Source organism: Bufo gargarizans, chromosome 1 (assembly GCF_014858855.1).
Source record: "Bufo gargarizans isolate SCDJY-AF-19 chromosome 1, ASM1485885v1, whole genome shotgun sequence".
NCBI lineage: Eukaryota > Metazoa > Chordata > Amphibia > Anura > Bufonidae > Bufo > Bufo gargarizans.
The window spans coordinates 119,736,697-119,758,511 of record NC_058080.1 but is presented as its reverse complement, the minus strand read 5'-3'; the positions used below and the strand labels follow the sequence as shown (position 1 = coordinate 119,758,511).

At 44.3% G+C, this 21,815-nt stretch overlaps 1 protein-coding gene across 1 annotated transcript in view; it reads right to left on the bottom strand.

The window, feature by feature from the left end:
• The window catches only part of LOC122933694 (zinc finger MYM-type protein 1-like), a 32,249-nt gene that overhangs the window by 2,795 nt on the left and 7,639 nt on the right, over positions 1-21,815 (bottom strand). The window lies entirely within an intron of this gene.

Genomic DNA, 21,815 nt, shown 5'->3' with positions numbered 1-21,815 from the left:
GACATTTTGATAGCTGTAAACCTCTACTTTCTATACATTTTATAATGTCATTTTCAAGTCCTGCAGCACTAGGGTCTTCTACGACATGAAAACCTAAAAATGCTTCTTGTATAGCTATAGCAGTTGCCCTTTGGGTTTTGTCTCTGCTTACAGTCACATATCGGAATATTTGACTTAATTGGTCAACTTTAGAAACATCTTGTGTTGTGTCCATAATTATTGAATAAAAATTGGAGGCTTTAATTTCACTCACAATGCCTTCTTCTACTTTTTTTGAAAGGATATCTATTATTTCATTTTGTATTTTGGGGCTTAGGTATTTAGCTGTCCCCTGCGGTAACTGGAGTAGCTCCTTCAAAACATGGTCATATTCTGCGAGCAGCTCTACAATAGAGAGAAAGTTGCCATTATTACTCTTGCCTATTTTTTCGACATGACCACGGAAAGCTAGATTAGACATTGCCATGGTTAAGGTCACATTGGTTATTCGATGAAGGACTTGTCGCCAAAAGTTTTTCTCTTTTAAAATTTGTCTTTCAGTCTCTGCATCTATGTTTTTTTTTCTCCTCCATTGATCATACACAATACAAGCGTCCATGTGAGCTTGGGAAGCTTCATGAATCTGTATTTTTGCTGAGAGCCTTTGCCATTTTTTTATTCCTTTAGCCCATGCAGGTTCAAAGCCTAATCTTTTACGATCACCAAATAACCAGCATGGCTCGCAATAAGCAACGTTTAGCTTTGGAGAGTAGCATAACCACATGACAGGAATCTTATGGCCTGCTTTTGTAATTCTGTCATAGTACTTCTCAGAGAAACACCTGTTATCGTTATCTCTGGGAAATGGCCCGTTAGGTCTGCAGGGGCCATTAGAAAGAATAAATTTTTTTATGTTGGGGTCTTTTATTGTAATGGGAAAATGTCCCCTATCTGTAACATACTTTTCTCCAAGTAAAGTACGTTCTATACAGACAGTGCCAGCATCTTCACTTTCTAAACTTTCTTGTACTTCAGATATACTGGCACTTGTATGCGGCTCCACTTCTTCAATGCTAGGACTGAAGCTACATGTTTCACTGTGGATACTATCCTCCTCCATCAACGATTGAGAGCTTTCAATAACTGTACTAGTAGAAGGTCTCTCACTTATGTCCTCACACTGACCAGTTATGGTCTCAGTAGTTGCAGAACCACCAGAAGCACCAGCAGCCTGTGAAAAATAGCTGCTTATTTTTGGGAGTTTCTGAGTTTTTTTCTCATCTTCCCTTTTTCTTTTGCGTTTTTGTGAGCCACTCATATGATGGTAAGACGACATTATGGTGGATTAGGTTAGTTGCTGCGACACAAATTTATTTAATCTGCAAATTAAATATGAAAATTGCCTGAGTTTTAAAGACTTTGAGATTGAAAAAACGGCAACAATGGCATAAAACAGTTCTTTTCCAACTGAAATACAGAACTCACTAGTGAGGCACACCCCAATTGTTGGGGAGACACTACTCCATTATTGGTACAGAAGAACGAAAAGGACAGATTTGTTACAAACCTGAGCCGAACTGAGCCTACAGACCCGTCACATGCCGGAGACCTAAGCGCACCTTTGTGACATCAGGCATAAAGAAAACAGGCGAAATGGATCAAGGGCCAGGGAATTTTAATACAAGGTAACAGACGTACAAGACAATAACAGGAGTGCCTCAGTTACTGTTACAGATCAGCGGGTGTGGACCCACTGCGCCACTGACTGGCTATACTCTGGAGGGGCGTGACTAAGCAACTACCTGGTCTTCACTAGAGCCTCTGATGGTGAGGATAGGCTTGGCTGCAGGTAGTTGCCAGGTGCCACTCCAGAGCAGTCCCCGAGTCAGTGGCAGCATTCATACAGTATAACGTGTCTCCTTGTGGCCTCAAGTGTCAAAATACCCATTTCTTTTAAATGGGTATTTTTCATGATATACAGTGGGTACGGATAATATTCAGACCCCTTAAAATTTTCACTCTGTTATATTGCAGCCATTTGCTAAAATCATTTAAGTTCATTTTTTTTCCTCATTAATGTACACACAGCGCCCCATATTGTACACACAGCGCCCCATATTGTAGACACAGCACCCCATATTGTAGACACAGCACCCCATATTGACAGAAAAACACAGAATTGTTGACATTTTTGCAGATTGATTAAAAAAGAAAAACTGAAATATCACATGGTCCTAAGTATTCAGACCTTTTGCTCAGTATTTAGTAGAAGCACCTTTTGATCTAATACAGCCATGAGTCTTTTTGGGAAAGAAGCAACAAGTTTTTCACCCCTGGATTTTGGGATCCTCTGCCATTCCTCCTGGCAGATCCTCTCCAGTTCTGTCAGGTTGGATGGTAAACGTTGGTGGACAGCCATTTTTAGGTCTCTCCAGAGATGCTCAATTGGGTTTAAGTCAGGGCTCTGGCCGGGCCATTCCAGAACAGTCATGGAGTTGTTGTGAAGCCACTCCTTCGTTATTTTAGCTGTGTGCTTAGGGTCATTGTCTTGTGGGAAGGTAAACCTTCGGCCCAGTCTGAGGTCCTGAGCACTCTGGAGAAGGTTTTCCTCCAGGATATCCCTGTACTTGACTGCATTCATCTTTACCTTGATTGCAACCAGTCGTCCTGTCCCTGCAGCTGAACCCCCCCCCCCCCCCCGACAGCATGATGCTGCCACCACCATGCTTCACTGTTGGGACTGTATTAGACAGGTGATGAGCAGTGCCTGGTTCTCTCCACACATACCGCTTAGAATTAAGGCCAAAAAGTTCTTGGTCTCATCAGACCAGAGAATCTTATTTCTCACCATCTTGGAGTCCTTCAGGTGTTTTTAGCAAACTCCATGCGGGCTTTCATGTGTCTTGCACTGAGGAGAGGCTTCAGTCGGGCCACTCTGCCATAAAGCCCCAACTGGTGGAGGGCTGCAGTGATGGTTGACTTTCTACAACTTTCTCCCATCTCCCGACTGCATCTCTGGAGCTCAGCCACAGTGATCTTTGGCTTCTTCTTTACCTCTCTCACCAAGGCTCTTCTCCCCCGATAGCTCAGTTTGGCCGGACAGTTCTAGGAAGGGTTCTGGTCGTCCCAAACGTCTTCCATTTAAGGATTATGGAGGCCACTGTGCTCTTAAGAACTTTAAGTGCAGCAGAAATCTTTTTGTAACCTTGGCCAGATCTGTGCCTTGCCACAATTCTGTCTCTGAGCTCTTCAGGCAGTTCCTTTGACCTCATGATTCTCATTTGCTCTGACATGCAGTGTGAGCTGTAGGGTCTTATATAGACAGGTGTGTGGCTTTCCTAATCAAGTCCAAACAGTATAATCAAACACAGCTGGACTCAAATGAAGGCGTAGAACCATCTCAAGGATGATCTGAAGAAAGGGACCGCACCTGAGTTACATATATGAGTGTCACAGCAAAGGGTCTGAATACTTAGGACCATGTGATATTTCAGTTTTTCTTTTTTAATAAATCTGCAAATATGTCAACAATTTTGTATTTTTCTGTCAATATGGGGGGGGGGGTGCTGTGTGTACATTAATGAGGAAAAAAATGAACTTAAATGATTTTAGCAAATGGCTGCAATATAACAAAAAGTAAAAAATGTAAGGGGGTCTGAATACTTCCGTACCCACTGTACATCATTATTGCTATGAACTTCTTAATAAAGTTATCGTGGGAATACCCTAGTTTAGAGCACTGCTAGGCGACTCACTACAGGACAGGAACAGGACAAATATACAGAACCAGGAGGCACCACACCGAGGTGTAGATGGCAGGACCCCTAGGGTCAGCAGCAGGGGGCTATGCATAGCAAGGCAAAACATAGGCGGACTGACAGAGCAGAAGGGTGAACCACCCAGCAAGACATAAGACAGGCCGACCTCAGAAAAGACCGGATGTAGGATGAAATACCTTAGGTGCCTAACAAGCGCACCTGAATGGATACAACCAGGAACAGAAAAGGGAGATTAACCGTATCAGGCCAGGAGTAACAAACCCCAGGATACAAAGCAAAAGCACCGGACGTTGCCCATGGCAGCCAACACGGAAACAAACCGAAAACATGAACAGGTAGAGAAAAACCATACACAAGCTGTTCACAATGGATACCGCATCCAGTGCGCAGCCTCAAACAGCCTGCCTACGTGGCAACCCAATCACAGTGAAGCACACAGTGACAGGACCGTCACGACCCCATAAACTATAAAGCATTCCGTTAGGTTTCCTACATGAAGGACTTTTGTCTCAGCTTAAAAAAACCTTAGGGGAAACCTAACACCCGTAGGCTCTGTTCGGCTCAGTTAAGTTTAAAAAAAAAAATAAAAAAAAAATCAGTTGCAGGTTTTTTGTGTATCCATGGACTACCTCCAGTGATACCAATTTTTTTTTTCCAGACATTATTAACGTCCACTGATGAGCCATCCATCTGCCCCACCCCCACCCTGATTGCAGACAATGGCAATAATAATGTCTGAATTCAGGGGGTGGGGCGGATGGATGGATGATCAGTGGGTGGTAATAATAATGTCTGAAATCAGGATGCGGGTGGGGCGGATCATGGATGGATCATGAGTGAACAGCAATAATTTATTACCATCCACTGATGATCCATCCATCGGCCCCACCCCGGCCCTGATTTCAGACATTACTACCGTCCGTCCACTGATGATCCATCCATCGGCCCCACTCCGGCCCTGATTTGAGACAATAATAATGTCTGAATTCAGGGGGTGGGGCGGATGGATGGATGATCTGTGGGCGGTAATAATAATGTCTGAAATCAGGATGCGGGTGGGGCGGATCATGGATGGATCATGAGTGAACAGCAATAATTTATTACCATCCACTGATGATCCATCCATCGGCCCCACCCCGGCCCTGATTTCAGACATTACTACCGTCCGTCCACTGATGATCCATCCATCGGCCCCACTCCGGCCCTGATTTGAGACAATAATAATGTCTGAATTCAGGGGGTGGGGCGGATGGATGGATGATCTGTGGGCGGTAATAATAATGTCTGAAATCAGGATGCGGGTGGGGCGGATCATGGATGGATCATGAGTGAACAGCAATAATTTATTACCATCCACTGATGATCCATCCATCGGCCCCACCCCGGCCCTGATTTCAGACATTACTACCGTCCGGCCACTGATGATCCATCCATGGGGCGGATGGATGATCAGTGGACGGTAATGATGTCTGAAATCAGGGTGTGGGTGGGACGGATGGATAGATGGATGATCAGTGGGCGCCTGGGCGGTAATAATAATGTCTGAAATCAGGATGCGGGTGGGGCGGATCATGGATGGATCATGAGTGAACAGCACTAATTTATTACCGCCCACTGATGATCCATCCATCGGCCCCACTCCGGCCCTGATTTCAGACATTACTACCGTCCATCCACTGATGATCCATCCATCGGCTCCACCCCGGCCCTGATTTCAGACAATAATAATGTCTGAATTCAGGGGGTGGGGCGGATGGATGGATGATCAGTGGACGGTAATGATGTCTGAAATCAGGGCGTGGGTGGGGCGGATGGATGGATGATCAGTGGGTGGTAATAATGTCTAAAATCAGGATGCGGGTGGGGCGGATCATGGATGGATCATGAGTGAACAGCAATAATTTATTACCGTCCACTGATGATCCATCCATCGGCCCCACTCCAGCCCTGATTTCAGACGATAATAATGTCTGAATTCAGGGGGTGTGGCGGATGGATGGATGATCAGGGGACAACATGGATGAATCATTGCATTACTAATACTACCTACCAGTCTATAGACCAGTCCAGCAGGCAGTGAGGCAGGAGAAGATGGTCCTGGAGTGCAGTACTTCTGCTGCAATGCCCAGCGCTCGCCCTTGGTGTCTATCTGTCGGTCGGTTGGTCGGTCGGTCGGTCCTCTTCTTTCTTCCTCGGAGAATCGCGCCCTGAGCCCTCTAATCTGTGCTGGCACAGGCACACACTGCTGGGGGGCGGGGCTCTGCCTCTTTTAAATCTGCTCTGGCGGGCTTTTGCTGCGCCTGTGCGCCTAGAGTCTACTCTCCTGAGTCCTGACGTCAGAGACTCTCATCTCGCGTGAGCGGAGGGACGGGTCACGCGGCCGTGGTCATGTCTGTGGGTGTATTGTGGGCGTATTGTGGGCGTGTGTAGCTTGAGGGAGGGCCCGGCGGAGGAGCGGCAGCAGCTGAGTGAGGGAGGACGGTGCACACAGGCAGCGCAGGTGAATCAAGCACAGATCAGTTTCGCAGGGCCCGCCTGCCGCCGCAAGCACTTGCTGGACTGCAGCGGGCCCCCCTCCCGCCGGGCCCGGTCGCAGTCGCACTCTCTGCGACCGCGATCGTTACGCCCCTGGAGGGTACCTGATGGCTACTGCATTGTGTCCCACACTATGTAGAGGTGATGCAGTGGTGCTGGAGCAGGGAGAAGTATGTAAAAATAAACCACTGTATATACAAAAATAGAGAGTCATGCTGCAAGAGCAGCTCCATCCTTGGTGGAATCAAGCCATCATCTTATAATGTGGACAGTGATTAATCAGATAAAATTATCCTCCTGGCAAAATCAGCAATTTGATTTTAAGAACTATATTCAGCATTATACATAATGATAGGCAATGGTATATTCAGTGATCTGCAGGTGACCAGTATATGCAATATGCATTGTCCAGTTTTTGTCTAGTTTTATTAAAGCACACATGGATAGTCAATTAATAAGACAAGGCCTACCCTTGCAAAATCAGCTGAGTGCCTGGGGAAGTCTTACTGACAGTGATGTAAATATAGTGTAAATGGGGCTATCTTAATGGAGTTATGCAGGATTGGAAAAACACGGATGTTTTCTTTGCAAATCATCACCACACCTGTCCACTGAATTCTGTCTGGAATTGCTGTTCAGCTGAATATTGAAAACTGATCTGCAATACCATACACAACCTGTGGAGAGTTGGCATCCTCTTCGTTTTTGCTTTTTAATTTTTCTTCCCCATCTTTCTTGAGCTATACTTTTTTTTATTTTTCCGTTCACCTATCCATATGAGGGCTTATTTTTTGCTGGACAAGTTGTACTTTTTAATGCCACCATTTAGTATGGCATACTATGTAGTGGGAAGCCGGGAGAAATTCCAAATGGTGTGGAATTGGAAAAAAATGCAATTCCTCCGTTTTATGGGTTCTGTCCCTACGGCATTCCCTTTGCGGCAAAACCGACCTGTGCCCTTCATTTTCTGGGTCAGTACGATTACAACAATACCAAATATGTATAGTTTTTTTTCATGTGTAAATAGTGTAAAAATAGATTAAAACTTTTTTTTTTACATCCCCTTATTCTTTACGTTTTTTATAGTTATATCTACTGAGCTGTGTGAGGGCTAATCTTTTGCTGGGCGATCTGTAGTTTTTATTGATACCATTTTGGAGTGTGTGTGACTTTTTGATCACATTTTATTACCTTTTATTACCTATTGTACAGAAAGGGGGGTGATTCAAATTTGTATTCTTTTTTTATTTTTTATATTTTTTTTGTGGTTGTGTAGCTCAAGTTTGATTATACAAAACAATTTTTTTCCTTCAATATTACCACACTCCATACAGTGTTGACCTGCCACCTGGTGGCCAAAATGGAATTGCAGCTCCAATACCCCGGGTATTGAAATCAAATACCGGCATCCTCATTGGCTGCAGTTTTTTAGCTTTTAGATGCCGCAATCACACTTGATCACGGCATCTGAAGGCTTTAATGACCACGGGTCTCTGCTGTTTGAAACAGTGGAGACCCGCCGGCCATGGTGCCCGCGGGCGACATGTTTACCCATTGCGAAAGGGTTAAACCTAGCTGCAAGTGTTAATTAGCCATGCAACAGGAGAAATAAATCAGTGGAATGTTTGTTTGCTATATGGTCAGGTAGGGTCCTCCAGAGAGAGATGATCTCTTGGTAAGGGCTCCTGCACACTACCACATGTATTTTGCACAAAACACGGATCTGCAAAAAAAAAAAAAGATGACATCCATGTGATGTCCGTATTGTATCTGTTTTTTTTTTTTGCAGATCCATTGTAACAATGCCTGTCCTTGTCCGCAAAATTGACAAGAATAGGACTTGTTCTATTTTTTGCGGACATACGAAAATGGAATGCACATAAAGTTATTTCCTTTTTTTTTCGTGGTCCCATTGAAGCAAATAATTCCGCATACGGGCTGCAAAAAAAAAAAAACGGAACGGAAATACGGTCGTATGCATGAGCCCTAAGGAATCGTGCACACGACCGTATGTAGTTTGTGGCCCACAAAAAATTGATCCACAGATGACATCGATGTGCATTCTGTATTTTACGGATCGGAACAGCTGTCCCTTCATAGAACTGTACTATCCTTGTCCGTAATGCGGACAATATTAGGTCATGTTCTATTTTTTTGTGGAACGGAAATACGGACATAGGCCTCTTTCACAGGACCATGTATCCCCCATGGCCATATTGCGGCCCGCATACGGTGGGTCCGCAATAGACAAGGCACTGGCTGTGTGCTTTCCGCATCACGGATGCAGACCCATTCACTTGAATGGGTCCGCAAATCCGGAAATGCGTAACGGAATGGAAGCACTACGGAGTGCTTCTATGGGGTTCCGTTCCGCAAAAAGATAGAACTAGTTCTACAGGGTGGGCCATTTATATGGATACACCTTAATAAAATGGGAATGGTTGGTAAAATTAACTTCCTGTTTGTGGCACATTAGTATATGTGAGGGGGGAAACTTTTCAAGATGGGTGGTGACCATGGCGGCCATTTGGAAGGCGGCCATTTTGAATCCAACTTTTGTTTTTTCAATAGGAAGAGGGTCATGTGACACATCAAACTTATTGGGAATTTCACAAGAAAAACAATAGTGTTCTTGGTTTTAACGTAACTTTATTCTTTCATGAGTTATTTACAAGTTTCTGGCCACTTATAAAATGTGTTCAATGTGCTGCCCATTGTGTTGGATTGTCAATGCAACCCTCTTCTCCCTCTCTTCACACACTGATAGCAACACTGCAGGAGAAATGATAGCACAGGCTTCCAGTATATCACACCCCTGCCTCAATCAGTTTTTTAGGGGGGAAACTGGTATATCACACCAGTTACTATTAGTTGTTCCAATAGCGTTTGTCCCTCTGTATAGCTGCGGTATCTCAGCAGAACCGCACACATATGCTGCACAATACAAATGCACTATATAGAAATTATATATATATCACACCCCTGCCTCAATCAGTTTTTTTGGGGGGCAACTGGTATATCACACCAGTTGCAAATAGTTGTTCCAATAGTGTTTGTCCCTCTGTATTGCTGCGGTATCTCAGCAGAACCGCACACAAATGCTGCACAATACAAATGCACTATATAGGAAGTATATTATAGGTATATCACACCCCTGCCTCAATCAGTTTTTTTTGGGGGGGGCAACTGGTATATCACACCAGTTGCAATTAGTTTGTCCCTCTGTACAGCTGCTGTATCTCAGCAGAACCGCACACAAATGCTGCACAATACAAATGTACTATAAAGAAATCATATTATAGGTATATCACACCCCTGCCTCAATCAGTTTTTTGAGGGGCAACTGATATATCACACCAGTTGCAATTAGGTGTTCCAATAGCGTTTGTCCCTCTGTATAGCTGTAGTATCGCAGCAGATCCGCACACAACTGCTGCACAATACAAATGCACTATAATATACTTTCTATGTTAGAAAGTATATTATAAGTATATCACACCCCTCAGTATGTCACACCTATACCAGTCCTTAAAATGACTTGTGTGGCCCTATTAGCTAGCGTTTAGTTTCTCTAACAGTCTGTCCCTGCTACACACAGCAACCTCTCCCTACACTGGCAAAAGACTGAATGTAAAATGGCGGCCAGATCGGGTTTATTTATAGGGTAAGGGGTGTTTCCATGTGCTGAGATGTCTCAATTGGCTGTCCTATCCCACCTGATGGATGTGTCATGGGTCAAAGTTCGGCATAATGCAAAAGAATATGGCACCGGAAGACATCACCATATGTTCGCCTGTTCGGAAAACCGTGAACTAGCAAAGTTCACCGTGAAATGGCTGCTGGGCCATCTCTATCTGCCTGTACCTTCTATGCCCTATTCCCCATTTCCGAATCTGGGCTTGGTAACAAAGTAGCAGGACTCAGAGTAGTACACCTTGTGAAAGAAATGTTAGCGGGCATGAGTAGTGCATACTGGAGTCTGAGTTGCCTGGCCATAGAAATATGCTGAGGTTGTGTTAATATGCCCTGTATGTCATGAGGTGTTTGTACAATCACCGGGTAGTCTAACGCAATTTCAGAGGCTTTTTCTATCATTGCCTGCACTGCCGCTACCGCCCTGACACAGTAGGGGGGCGCCTCTGGCGACAGGATCTAATCTATCTGAAAAGTACGCCACTGGGGGTCACCATGTTTCTGAGTCAGTACAGCCGTGCTGTGACCCTGCATTTTTGAACAGAACAGGTTAAATTCCTCCTCATATTTTGGAATAACCAGGGCTGGGGCCGAGGTTATGCACAGCTTCAATGTATGAAAATTATTCACTGCCTCTTCTGCCAGGTGAAATGGGTCAAATGACAGACAATCATACAGAGGCTGCATTAACATGGAGTCATGTCTAATCCAGGGGCGACAGTATGACACCAGCCCCAAAATCCCCCTTAGGCTTTGTGCTCCTTTGGGCACTTGTATCCTTTCAACAGTCTCCTTTATTTCTCGGGTTAGGTGGTGGGCTCCATGGGAGAGACAGTATCCTAGAAAAACAACCTTGTTTTTACAAAACTGCAGCTTCTGTTTTGAGGCTTTACACCCGTTCTGATGTAGGAAAATTAAAAGAGGTATAGTTGCTTCACAGCAAATTTTTGGGGTTTCAGCACACAGGAGCAAATCATCCACGTATTGTAACAGGACTACTGAGCCGGGCGGTGCCCAGTTTGTAAGGACAGATTGCAGATCCTGTGTATACAGGGTCGAGGAGTTCTGAGCTCGCTGAGGCAGGACGGTCCAAGTATACTGGTTACCCCTAAATGTAAAGGCAGACAGATACTGACAGTCAGGATGCAGCGGGACACTAAAGAAAGCATTTGCCAGGTCTATCACTGCGAAACACCTAGCAGTGGATGGAACTTGTAACAGTAAGGTATGTGGGTTTGGCATTATTGGAGTTTGTAAGACTGTCACCTTGTTAACTTTTCTAAGATTATGAACCATCCTGTAACTGACAGGCTGTCCCTTAACTCGTTTCTTCTTTATTGGGAACACGGATATTAGCGGGAGATACAGTTTTTATAATAACACTAGCCTGGAGAAAAGCATCAATTTGACTGGCCACTGCTATCTCCTGGGAATGACTGAGGAAGTACTGCTTCACTTGAGGGGGCTGACATCCTGGCTTAAGATACACAGTGACCAGAGACACAGGGAGTTTCCTTATGTCTTTTTTTGATGTTGCCCATAAATTCTTTAGTACCACCTCAAGAACAGCCTGGTCTACAAGGGTTAATTCTGATGGTTCAGTCTCAGGCAGGGCCAGTGTCGCTATAAAGGGACATAATACTTCCTCTAGGGCCCCAAAATCTACACAGGTAGTGCCATCGGGATAAAAGTGTATGTGGTCTCCCAGTGATTGCAAAACATCAGTCCCTAAAAGAGGTTCTTTAACTAACAATTGGGTAACAACTGTACTGTCCTTTATCTTTAGTTTTACTGGCTCAGATTCACGGAAAAAAAAAACAGTTTCCCCTGTAAATCCCACAGCTCGTACATAACAAGGGGTTAACTGATGTGGCCACAAGAAACTCTGGTCTACTACTGTTTTGGTTGCCCCCGTGTCAAGCAGGAATGGTACTGCCTTTCTGTTTGAGTATACAACACTCTACCTCGCACAACTTCTCCTCTACATCCCTCAGTTTCAACCTCACCAGCTACTTTTATCCATTTATCAACCACTTCTTCACATCCTCGATCCTTTATCCAACCTTTGTATATGCTTGATAGGCTGCTCCAGCAGCAACGTGCTGTTAACGACTACCTGTACAAACTCTGCGGCAGGACAGGTTCTGGGGAGCTTGGTTTTTTTCACCGTGCCAGTGGCTGCTCAGGCGCAACGCATGAAGACTTCTGCAGCCATTTGATGAGATCACCAAGCTGGTCAGTCTTAGCCAGGGCACCATCAGTAACATTGTACCTTTCCCCTTATTTCTGGAGCATGCAATGCGTTGTGTCATTGATCAAGCCGTCGAGGAGCAGGAGCAGGAAGATGAGGAAATCGCAATGCTGAATGAATTCCCAGGGGGGGCTACTCTATCTGAGACAATGTCAGAATGCAGTATCGTGGCTGCATTCCGTGACAGCCTGTGAGATCCAGCCCCCTGGTTCTCACAGGCAGGAAGCCGTAAGTGTATTACAGTGAGTAATACACTTACAGCCAATGCATTACAATCCAGAAGTATTGTGGTGCATTGTAAAGGGGATCAGACCCTCAAAAGTTAAAGTCCCAGAGTGGGACAAAAAAATAAAGTGACAAAAAAAGTTAAAATAAATAAAATCTCCCAAAAAATAAAAAAACTATGGGTGTCAGACTATGGAGACACTAAAACGTTTTTTTTTGTTTTTGTTTCAAACATGCTTTTATTGTGTTAAAGTAAAAAAATAAAAATAAAAAGTAGACATATTAGGTATCGTCGCGTCCGTAACAACCTGCTCTATAAATTTACCACATGACCTAACCCCTCAGATGAATATCGTAAAAAAAAGCTATTTTTTTGTCACCTTACATCACAAAAAGTGTAATAGCAAGCAATCAAAAAGTCATATGTACCCCAAAAGAGTGCCAATCAAACCATCATCTCATATCTCGAGTCTCCTCTCCGCACGTTTGTTGGCTGCTACGCAGCCAATAAACATGCAGGTAAGTACTGCCCTTCACTGTAATGCCTTAGCCATGTTCGTTACTGGCATTACAAGTGATTGTCTGGCGGAACCCGTCATCAGGTGCTATATAGCACCCGATGACACGCGTTCGGCTCAGTGTTAGTCAGGGAGAGCTGTGCTGAAGAAGAACTTGTCAGAGACCCAAAAGTCCTTTTAAGGACTATTGTTGTGTGTGGCAGCAGCAATATATATTTTTAGCGCAACCTGTGCTAAATTGCTAAAACTTTACGGACCCAAAAGTCCTTTTAAGGACTATTGTGTGTGGCAGCAATATCAATTTTTAGTGCATCCTGCTCTAAATAGCATGCAATAGTTAGGCCGCTGCAGACAGCAACATTTTTTGCACTACAGCTCCTGTGTAACATTTCCACATCCCAAATACCTGTGACATTCCCTGTAATTTTATATTAGCCGCTGCTGACATCAACGACATTATCTGCGGTATATCTCCCGTGTGACGTTTCCACATCCAAAATACCTTTTTTTTATTTTTTGCGCATACACTTACAAATCCAACGCTACTGTACGTGTGACATACATTCAAGAATATATAACATTTAATATAAAGAAAATGTAATTGAATATGTGACGCACCGGAATGGTGAAGCTTTGGAGAAGGTGCTCTCAGTAAAGAGGATTCGCCCTTCCTCTGAACAAGAATACAGTCAAATAAAAATATACTGGGCACTCTAATTCATGGACTACCATATGTTTATTATAATACTGGTAAAATATCTTAAATCACTAAGAAATAATTAATATAAAATAATTATTATAAAACAATATACACTTCTAAGATAAGACGATCAAATACAATATTAAAACATCATGGTATTGTCTCAACTAAAATCACTAAATCCCATATATACTAAAAGTCTCTAGAAGTCACATATAATGTGGAAAGTATAAAGATAAAGGTGCTAGGTAACTGTCCGTTCCTGTGAAGATAATTCCTGAGTACAGGGACAGTTCAGTTAATCTTTAGGTGAGCGTTATTGCGGCGTCCCGCTTTACTCACTTGTAACAGCGCTGTCTTGTTAGGTCCTAGCGAGGTCAGCTTATTTGTAGCTGGTTGCCGGTGCTGTGTGTTGGTGCTGCTGCACAGTCAAAAGCAAGAGGACTCTGCCTTTCGGAGTGATCGCTCTAGACACCGCTCCGCTGGGTAATAGAGCCGGTATCCTGCGAGCTCAGCGTACCCTCTTCCACGCTCCCACAGCCAGACGCTTGTCTGATCTCAGCTGTGTTCCTGTTTGTTAGTTAGGATCAGCGTGTCAGGTCGTGTATCTCCGGCGTAATCGTTAACAGAGTCCTTTTCAGTCAGTAAGCTGGCATATCCTTAGGGGGGTCTTGAGCCAAACCAGACGCGTTTCGGGGGATAATATCGCCCCTTCCTCAGTGGTACTCCAACCCCCGTAAGTTCCCCCTTTATATAGCACTTCCAGGTCCAAGTTCGTGAATCAGGTGTGGGCTGTAATTTTTCCCACAAAACCCGAAATGGATTTCCTTACTCCCCGATGTGTTAGCAGTAGAACTACTCACTATTTGTAGTGGACATATATGTTTTAGTCTATTAGTTGGCATATCATTCAATTCTTGAGTAGGATTTATTCGTTTCATTCCGGACGGCAACATGCCGCATACCTCCACTCTGCGGTATCCGTGCGTTTATTTCTGAAATGTCATTATTCCTTTGAAAACGTATATTATATTTTAAGTTCGTCCGAAATGAAACGAAATTGGTTAACTTGGCATCCATTCAGGTTAAGACAAGGTTTATCATGGTTTATTCAAGTTAAGACATAATTTATCATAAAAAGCCTGCAATCCTCCATGTTATCTTCCATATCCCACTACTATCTAGTCACTATTCATACATTTTTTTGTAATTATTTATGTTTTTTTACATTCTAGTATATTTATATACCTCCTAAAGTCCATTCCTAATTCTTTATATGTATTGAGATTTATCCTTAATTCTATCTGGTGGATATATAGTTCCAAGGATTGAACAAAAGGAGACATGGATGAGATGGTTTGAGGGAGGCCCTCCACAAAGGGCCGAACCCCGCCAGTAATAAAATCTGGACGGGGTTTTGCCATCTGTGGGGGGCGCCCCCCTACTTATAGGAATCCGAAAAGTTCGAATTCCGCGTTCAATCCACCGGGAACCAGTGTATTTAATTCGTAAATCCTTTGAGTCTCCAACCTTGACATTTTACCTATGTGGTTCCCCCCCCTCCATTCTTTATTTACTTTATCAATTGCCGCAAATACCATGCCAACTGGGTTTTTGTCATGTACTATTTTAAAATGTTTGGAAAGAGCGTGTGTGTCTAAACCTTTTTTAATATTCGCCACATGTTCAGCAATGCGTTTTTTCAGGGTCCTCTTCGTTCTCCCTACATATTGTTTGCCGCATGGGCACTCTATTATGTATATCAAATTTTCTGAGTTACATGATAAAAAATCCCTAATCTTATGTTTGTGTTGGTTTGTTTTTGATATTATTTCTACTGTCTTGCGTGGGAACTTTGTGATCTTGCAGTTCCCGCATTGTCCACATCTGTGGAATCCCTCCATACTCATCCACTTCTGTAGAGAATGGATGTCTTTTTTCTTTCTTTTAATTGTTGGGGCCACTATGTTTCCCAAATTCGGTGCTTTAGTAAACGTAATGCGAGGCATTGTTGGTATCAGGGGGCCTATAATTTTGTCTTTTTTTAGAAGATGCCAATGGGTACGTATTATTTTTTGGATCTTCCTGTATTCATTATTAAACGGCAATATAATTCTTATCTCCTCTTTATCTCCTTCTCTGTCCTTTATTTGATCTATAAAAAATTCCTCCCTTTTCATCCTTCTCACTTTATTGAGTGATTCTTCTATTAATTCTCTGGGGTAGTTTTTTTCTAAAATCTTTATAGATCAAATAAAGGACAGAGAAGGAGATAAAGAGGAGATAAGAATTATATTGCCGTTTAATAATGAATACAGGAAGATCCAAAAAATAATACGTACCCATTGGCATCTTCTAAAAAAAGACAAAATTATAGGCCCCCTGATACCAACAATGCCTCGCATTACGTTTACTAAAGCACTGAATTTGGGAAACATAGTGGCCCCAACAATTAAAAGAAAGAAAAAAGACATCCATTCTCTACAGAAGTGGATGAGTATGGAGGGATTCCACAGATGTGGACAATGCGGGAACTGCAAGATCACAAAGTTCCCACGCAAGACAGTAGAAATAATATCAAAAACAAACCAACACAAACATAAGATTAGGGATTTTTTATCATGTAACTCAGAAAATGTGATATACATAATAGAGTGCCCATGCGGCAAACAATATGTAGGGAGAACGAAGAGGACCCTGAAAAAACGCATTGCTGAACATGTGGCGAATATTAAAAAAGGTTTAGACACACACGCTCTTTCCAAACATTTTAAAATAGTACATGACAAAAACCCAGTTGGCATGGTATTTGCGGCAATTGATAAAGTAAATAAAGAATGGAGGGGGGGGAACCACATAGGTAAAATGTCAAGGTTGGAGACTCAAAGGATTTACGAATTAAATACACTGGTTCCCGGTGGATTGAACGCGGAATTCGAACTTTTCGGATTCCTATAAGTAGGGGGGCGCCCCCCACAGATGGCAAAACCCCGTCCAGATTTTATTACTGGCGGGGTTCGGCCCTTTGTGGAGGGCCTCCCTCAAACCATCTCATCCATGTCTCCTTTTGTTCAATCCTTGGAACTATATATCCACCAGATAGAATTAAGGATAAATCTCAATACATATAAAGAATTAGGAATGGACTTTAGGAGGTATATAAATATACTAGAATGTAAAAAAACATAAATAATTACAAAAAAATGTATGAATAGTGACTAGATAGTAGTGGGATATGGAAGATAACATGGAGGATTGCAGGCTTTTTATGATAAATTATGTCTTAACTTGAATAAACCATGATAAACCTTGTCTTAACCTGAATGGATGCCAAGTTAACCAATTTCGTTTCATTTCGGACGAACTTAAAATATAATATACGTTTTCAAAGGAATAATGACATTTCAGAAATAAACGCACGGATACCGCAGAGTGGAGGTATGCGGCATGTTGCCGTCCGGAATGAAACGAATAAATCCTACTCAAGAATTGAATGATATGCCAACTAATAGACTAAAACATATATGTCCACTACAAATAGTGAGTAGTTCTACTGCTAACACATCGGGGAGTAAGGAAATCCATTTCGGGTTTTGTGGGAAAAATTACAGCCCACACCTGATTCACGAACTTGGACCTGGAAGTGCTATATAAAGGGGGAACTTACGGGGGTTGGAGTACCACTGAGGAAGGGGCGATATTATCCCCCGAAACGCGTCTGGTTTGGCTCAAGACCCCCCTAAGGATATGCCAGCTTACTGACTGAAAAGGACTCTGTTAACGATTACGCCGGAGATACACGACCTGACACGCTGATCCTAACTAACAAACAGGAACACAGCTGAGATCAGACAAGCGTCTGGCTGTGGGAGCGTGGAAGAGGGTACGCTGAGCTCGCAGGATACCGGCTCTATTACCCAGCGGAGCGGTGTCTAGAGCGATCACTCCGAAAGGCAGAGTCCTCTTGCTTTTGACTGTGCAGCAGCACCAACACACAGCACCGGCAACCAGCTACAAATAAGCTGACCTCGCTAGGACCTAACAAGACAGCGCTGTTACAAGTGAGTAAAGCGGGACGCCGCAATAACGCTCACCTAAAGATTAACTGAACTGTCCCTGTACTCAGGAATTATCTTCACAGGAACGGACAGTTACCTAGCACCTTTATCTTTATACTTTCCACATTATATGTGACTTCTAGAGACTTTTAGTATATATGGGATTTAGTGATTTTAGTTGAGACAATACCATGATGTTTTAATATTGTATTTGATCGTCTTATCTTAGAAGTGTATATTGTTTTATAATAATTATTTTATATTAATTATTTCTTAGTGATTTAAGATATTTTACCAGTATTATAATAAACATATGGTAGTCCATGAATTAGAGTGCCCAGTATATTTTTATTTGATTTAATATAAAGAGACATGGAAGTGGCCGTGATGCTGATGGTGCACGCAGAGCCAAGAGTCTGGTCAACACAATCCTCACCCTGATCCTCCTTCCTCCCACCATGGAGAGTCTTGCCAAACAAGTGATCCCACACTCAGATATTCCGAGGAGCTCTTTTCAGCGCCATTCCTTCATTTCGGCCTCTCAACAAGCCCGCTTGAAGAGGGACATGAGATCTTGTGCCCTGATTCCCAAACTCTTGAACATCTACAGTCACAAGAAGATTACGGTGGGGAACAGCAATTAGTGTTTCACGAGGTGGATGATGATGATGAGACACTGTTGCCAATAAGTCAACAGAATTTAGTGTCTCAAGAGGTTGATAATGAGGATGAGACACAGTTGTCAATAACTGAGGTTGTTGTTAGGTGAACAAGTCAGGAGGATGAGCAGAGTGAGGAAGTGGAAGAGGAGGAGGTGGTGGACGATTAAGTCACTGACCCAACCTGGAAAGGTGGCAAGCCGAGCGAGGACAGCAGTACAGAGGGGAAGGGATCCGCAGCACTGCAACAGGCTGTAAGAGGCAGTGGGATGTCAAAAGGAAAAAGGCGGGCCACACCAAACAGGCCCGCAACTGTTCCATGGAGCACACTCTTGCGGCAATCTTCCTTGCCAAGGTGTAGGTGTTCCGCAGTCTGGCGCTTTTTTGAGGAAAGTGTGGATGACAAAAGAATAGCAATTTGCAACCTGTGTCATACAAAAATGAGCAGGGGCGTGAACAAGTAGCAACCTCACCACCACCAGCATGATCTGCCACATGGCATCAAAGCACCGTAATAGGTGGGCCAAACGCCTGGGTCCACAATCTGTGTCTGCGGGTCACACCATTGCCTCCTCTTCCCCTGTGTTATGTGCTGGCCAATCCCCTGTCAAAGGTGCAGGCCCGGATGCCTGACGCCCTGCTCCTGGAACTTCGCAAGCACCATTAGCGACCACATCCACTTCCGTGTCCCAGCGCAGCGTACAAATGTCCTTACCTCAGGCATTTGAACGCAAGTGCAAATACCCAGCCACCCATACACAGGCCATAACACTAAATGCGCAACTTTACAATTTACTGGCCCTGGAAATGTTGCCATTTAGGCTTGTGGATACTGAGGCCTTCCGCAGCTTGATGTCGGTGGCCCTCCCTCTTACACAGTCCCCAGCCGCCACAAATTTTCATGGTGTGCCGTGCCTGCCTTACATCAGCATGTGTCCCTTAACATCACCCATGCCCTGACCAACGCAGTTACTGGGAAGGTCCACTTAACCACTGACACATGGACAAGTGCTTTCGGCCAGGGATGCTACATTTCCCTGACAGCACACTGGGTGAACGTTGTGGAGGCCGGGAGCGAGTCATACCCTGGGATGGCACAGGTGCTAACGACGCCAAGGATTGCGGGCCCTTATTCCATCAGGGTTTGCGCCACTACCTACTTTATTGTCTCCAACCCCCACTTCTCTGCCTCCTCCTCCACTTCCACCTCAGAAGTATCCTCTTGCAGCACCAGTCAGCCATCAGTTGGTAGCTGGAAGCAGTGTAGCACTGCAGTGGTGAAGCGTCAACAGGCCATGCTTAAGCTGGTCTGCTTAGGTGACAAACAGCACACCGCCGCAGAGCTCTGGCAGGGGAAAGGAAATCAGACTGAGCTGTGGCTCTCGCCATTCAACCTACAACCAGGCATGGCTGTGTCTGATAATGGCCGTAACTTGGTGGCGGCTTTGGAGCTCGGAAGACCTCACACACATCCCATGCCTAGCCCACGTCTTCAACTTAGTTGTTCAGTGGTTTCTCAAAACTTACCTCAATTTGCCTGAGCTACTGCCGCGGTCAGCCGGTCTGTCAACGCTGCAGCAAAACTTACAATTGCCAGATCACCAGCTGTTGTGTGACGTGAGCACGCGCTAGAATTCAACGTCCCACATGTTGGCCAGGCTTTGTGAGCAGCAGAGGGCAATAGTGGAATACCAGCTGCAACATGGTCGTCGCCTTTCCAGTCAGCTTCCACTATTCACACAACTGAGGAGTGGGCATGGATGTCTGACCTCTGTGAGGTTTTAAGAAACTTTGAGGAATCATCACAGATGGTGAGCGGCGATAACGCTATTATCAGTGTAACCATTCCATTTCTGTGTCTAAACAAACGATCGCTGCTCACAATTAAGGACGGCGCTTTGCATGTGGAAGAGGTGGAAATGGGGGAAGACATTACACAGGGTGATAGCCAGACCACGCTCAGTTCGTCTTCTCAGCGCAAATTGGATGATGATCATGAGGAGAAGCTACAGAGGGTAGTACCAATGGAAGTTTAATTCCATCTGTTCAGCGTGGATGGGCAGAAGAGGAGGAAGAGGATGAGGAGATTGAGAGTCATCCTCCTGATGACGACAGCGATGTCTTGCCTGTTGGGACTCTGGCACACATGGCTGACTTTATGTTAGGCTGCATTTACCTTGACCCACGTGTTTTACGCATTTTGGACAACACCGATTACTGGTTGTTCTCCCTTCTCGACCCCCGCTACAAAGATATCTTCTCCTCTCTCATTCCTGTGGTGGAGAGGACGAGCAAAATGGTGCAATACCAGAAGGTCCTTGTGGAAAAATTGATCCAAACATTTCCAGCTGACAACGCTGGCGGCAGAGTACGTAGTTCCTTGGGCAACCGAGGAGGGAAGACAAGGAACACACACAGCAGTTCCAACAGAGGCAGGACAACACTCTCCAAAGCCTTGGACAGTCTCATGACACCCCGCCAGCACCCTCACCCTAGTGTCACAAGGAGGGAAAAATTTTGGAAGATGGTGAAGGAGTATGTATCAGACCGTGTCAGCATCCTTAATGATCCCTCTGAGCCTTACAACTACTGGGTGTCCAAGCTTGACACGTGGCACGAACTGGAGGTTCTGGCCTGCCCTGCCGCCAGCGTTTTCTCAGGGCAGGTATTTAGTGCTGCTGGGGGCATAATAACTGATAAGCGCATCCACCTGTCAACTGAAAATGATGACAGGTTGACTCTTATAAAAATGAACAAGGCCTGGATTGCCCCTGACTTCTCTAGTCCACCAGAGGAAAGCGGCTGAACATAAAGGCACTTTAAATGTGTTTTTTATAATGTACTGAATACACTGTATTCCCATGCACCCCTTCCACCACAAAAAAGGGTATATGGTTCAATCTTCCTTTTAATTGTCGTCCTCCTCCTCTGCTTCCATCATATCAACATGCTTATTAGTCTGCCATCGCTCCTAATGTTGTAGAGGGTCAGCTCACCTGCAGACCCTTGCATATAATGTTTTACAGTGTTAGCTCACCAGCAGGCCCTCACCTACAATCTTTTAGAGGGTCAGCTCACCTGCAGGCCCTCACATATAATGTTTTTGAGGGTCATCTCGCCAGCAGGCCCTCAACCATAATGTTTTACAGGGTCAGCTCAATAATTTTTTCAATGGTTAGCTCAGCAGCAGGCACTCGCCCATAATTTTTTCAATGCTCAGATCAGCAGCAGGCACTCGCCCATAATATTTTAGAGAGTCAGCTCTGCAGCAGACCCTCACTCGTAATGTTTTAGAGAGTCACCAGCAGGCCTTTTCTCCTAATGTTTTTGAGGGTCACCAACAGGCCATCAATCATAATTTTTCAAGGGTGTATGATTCCCTCCTTTATGTGTAATAAAGGAGTGCCGGTTTCTTGTA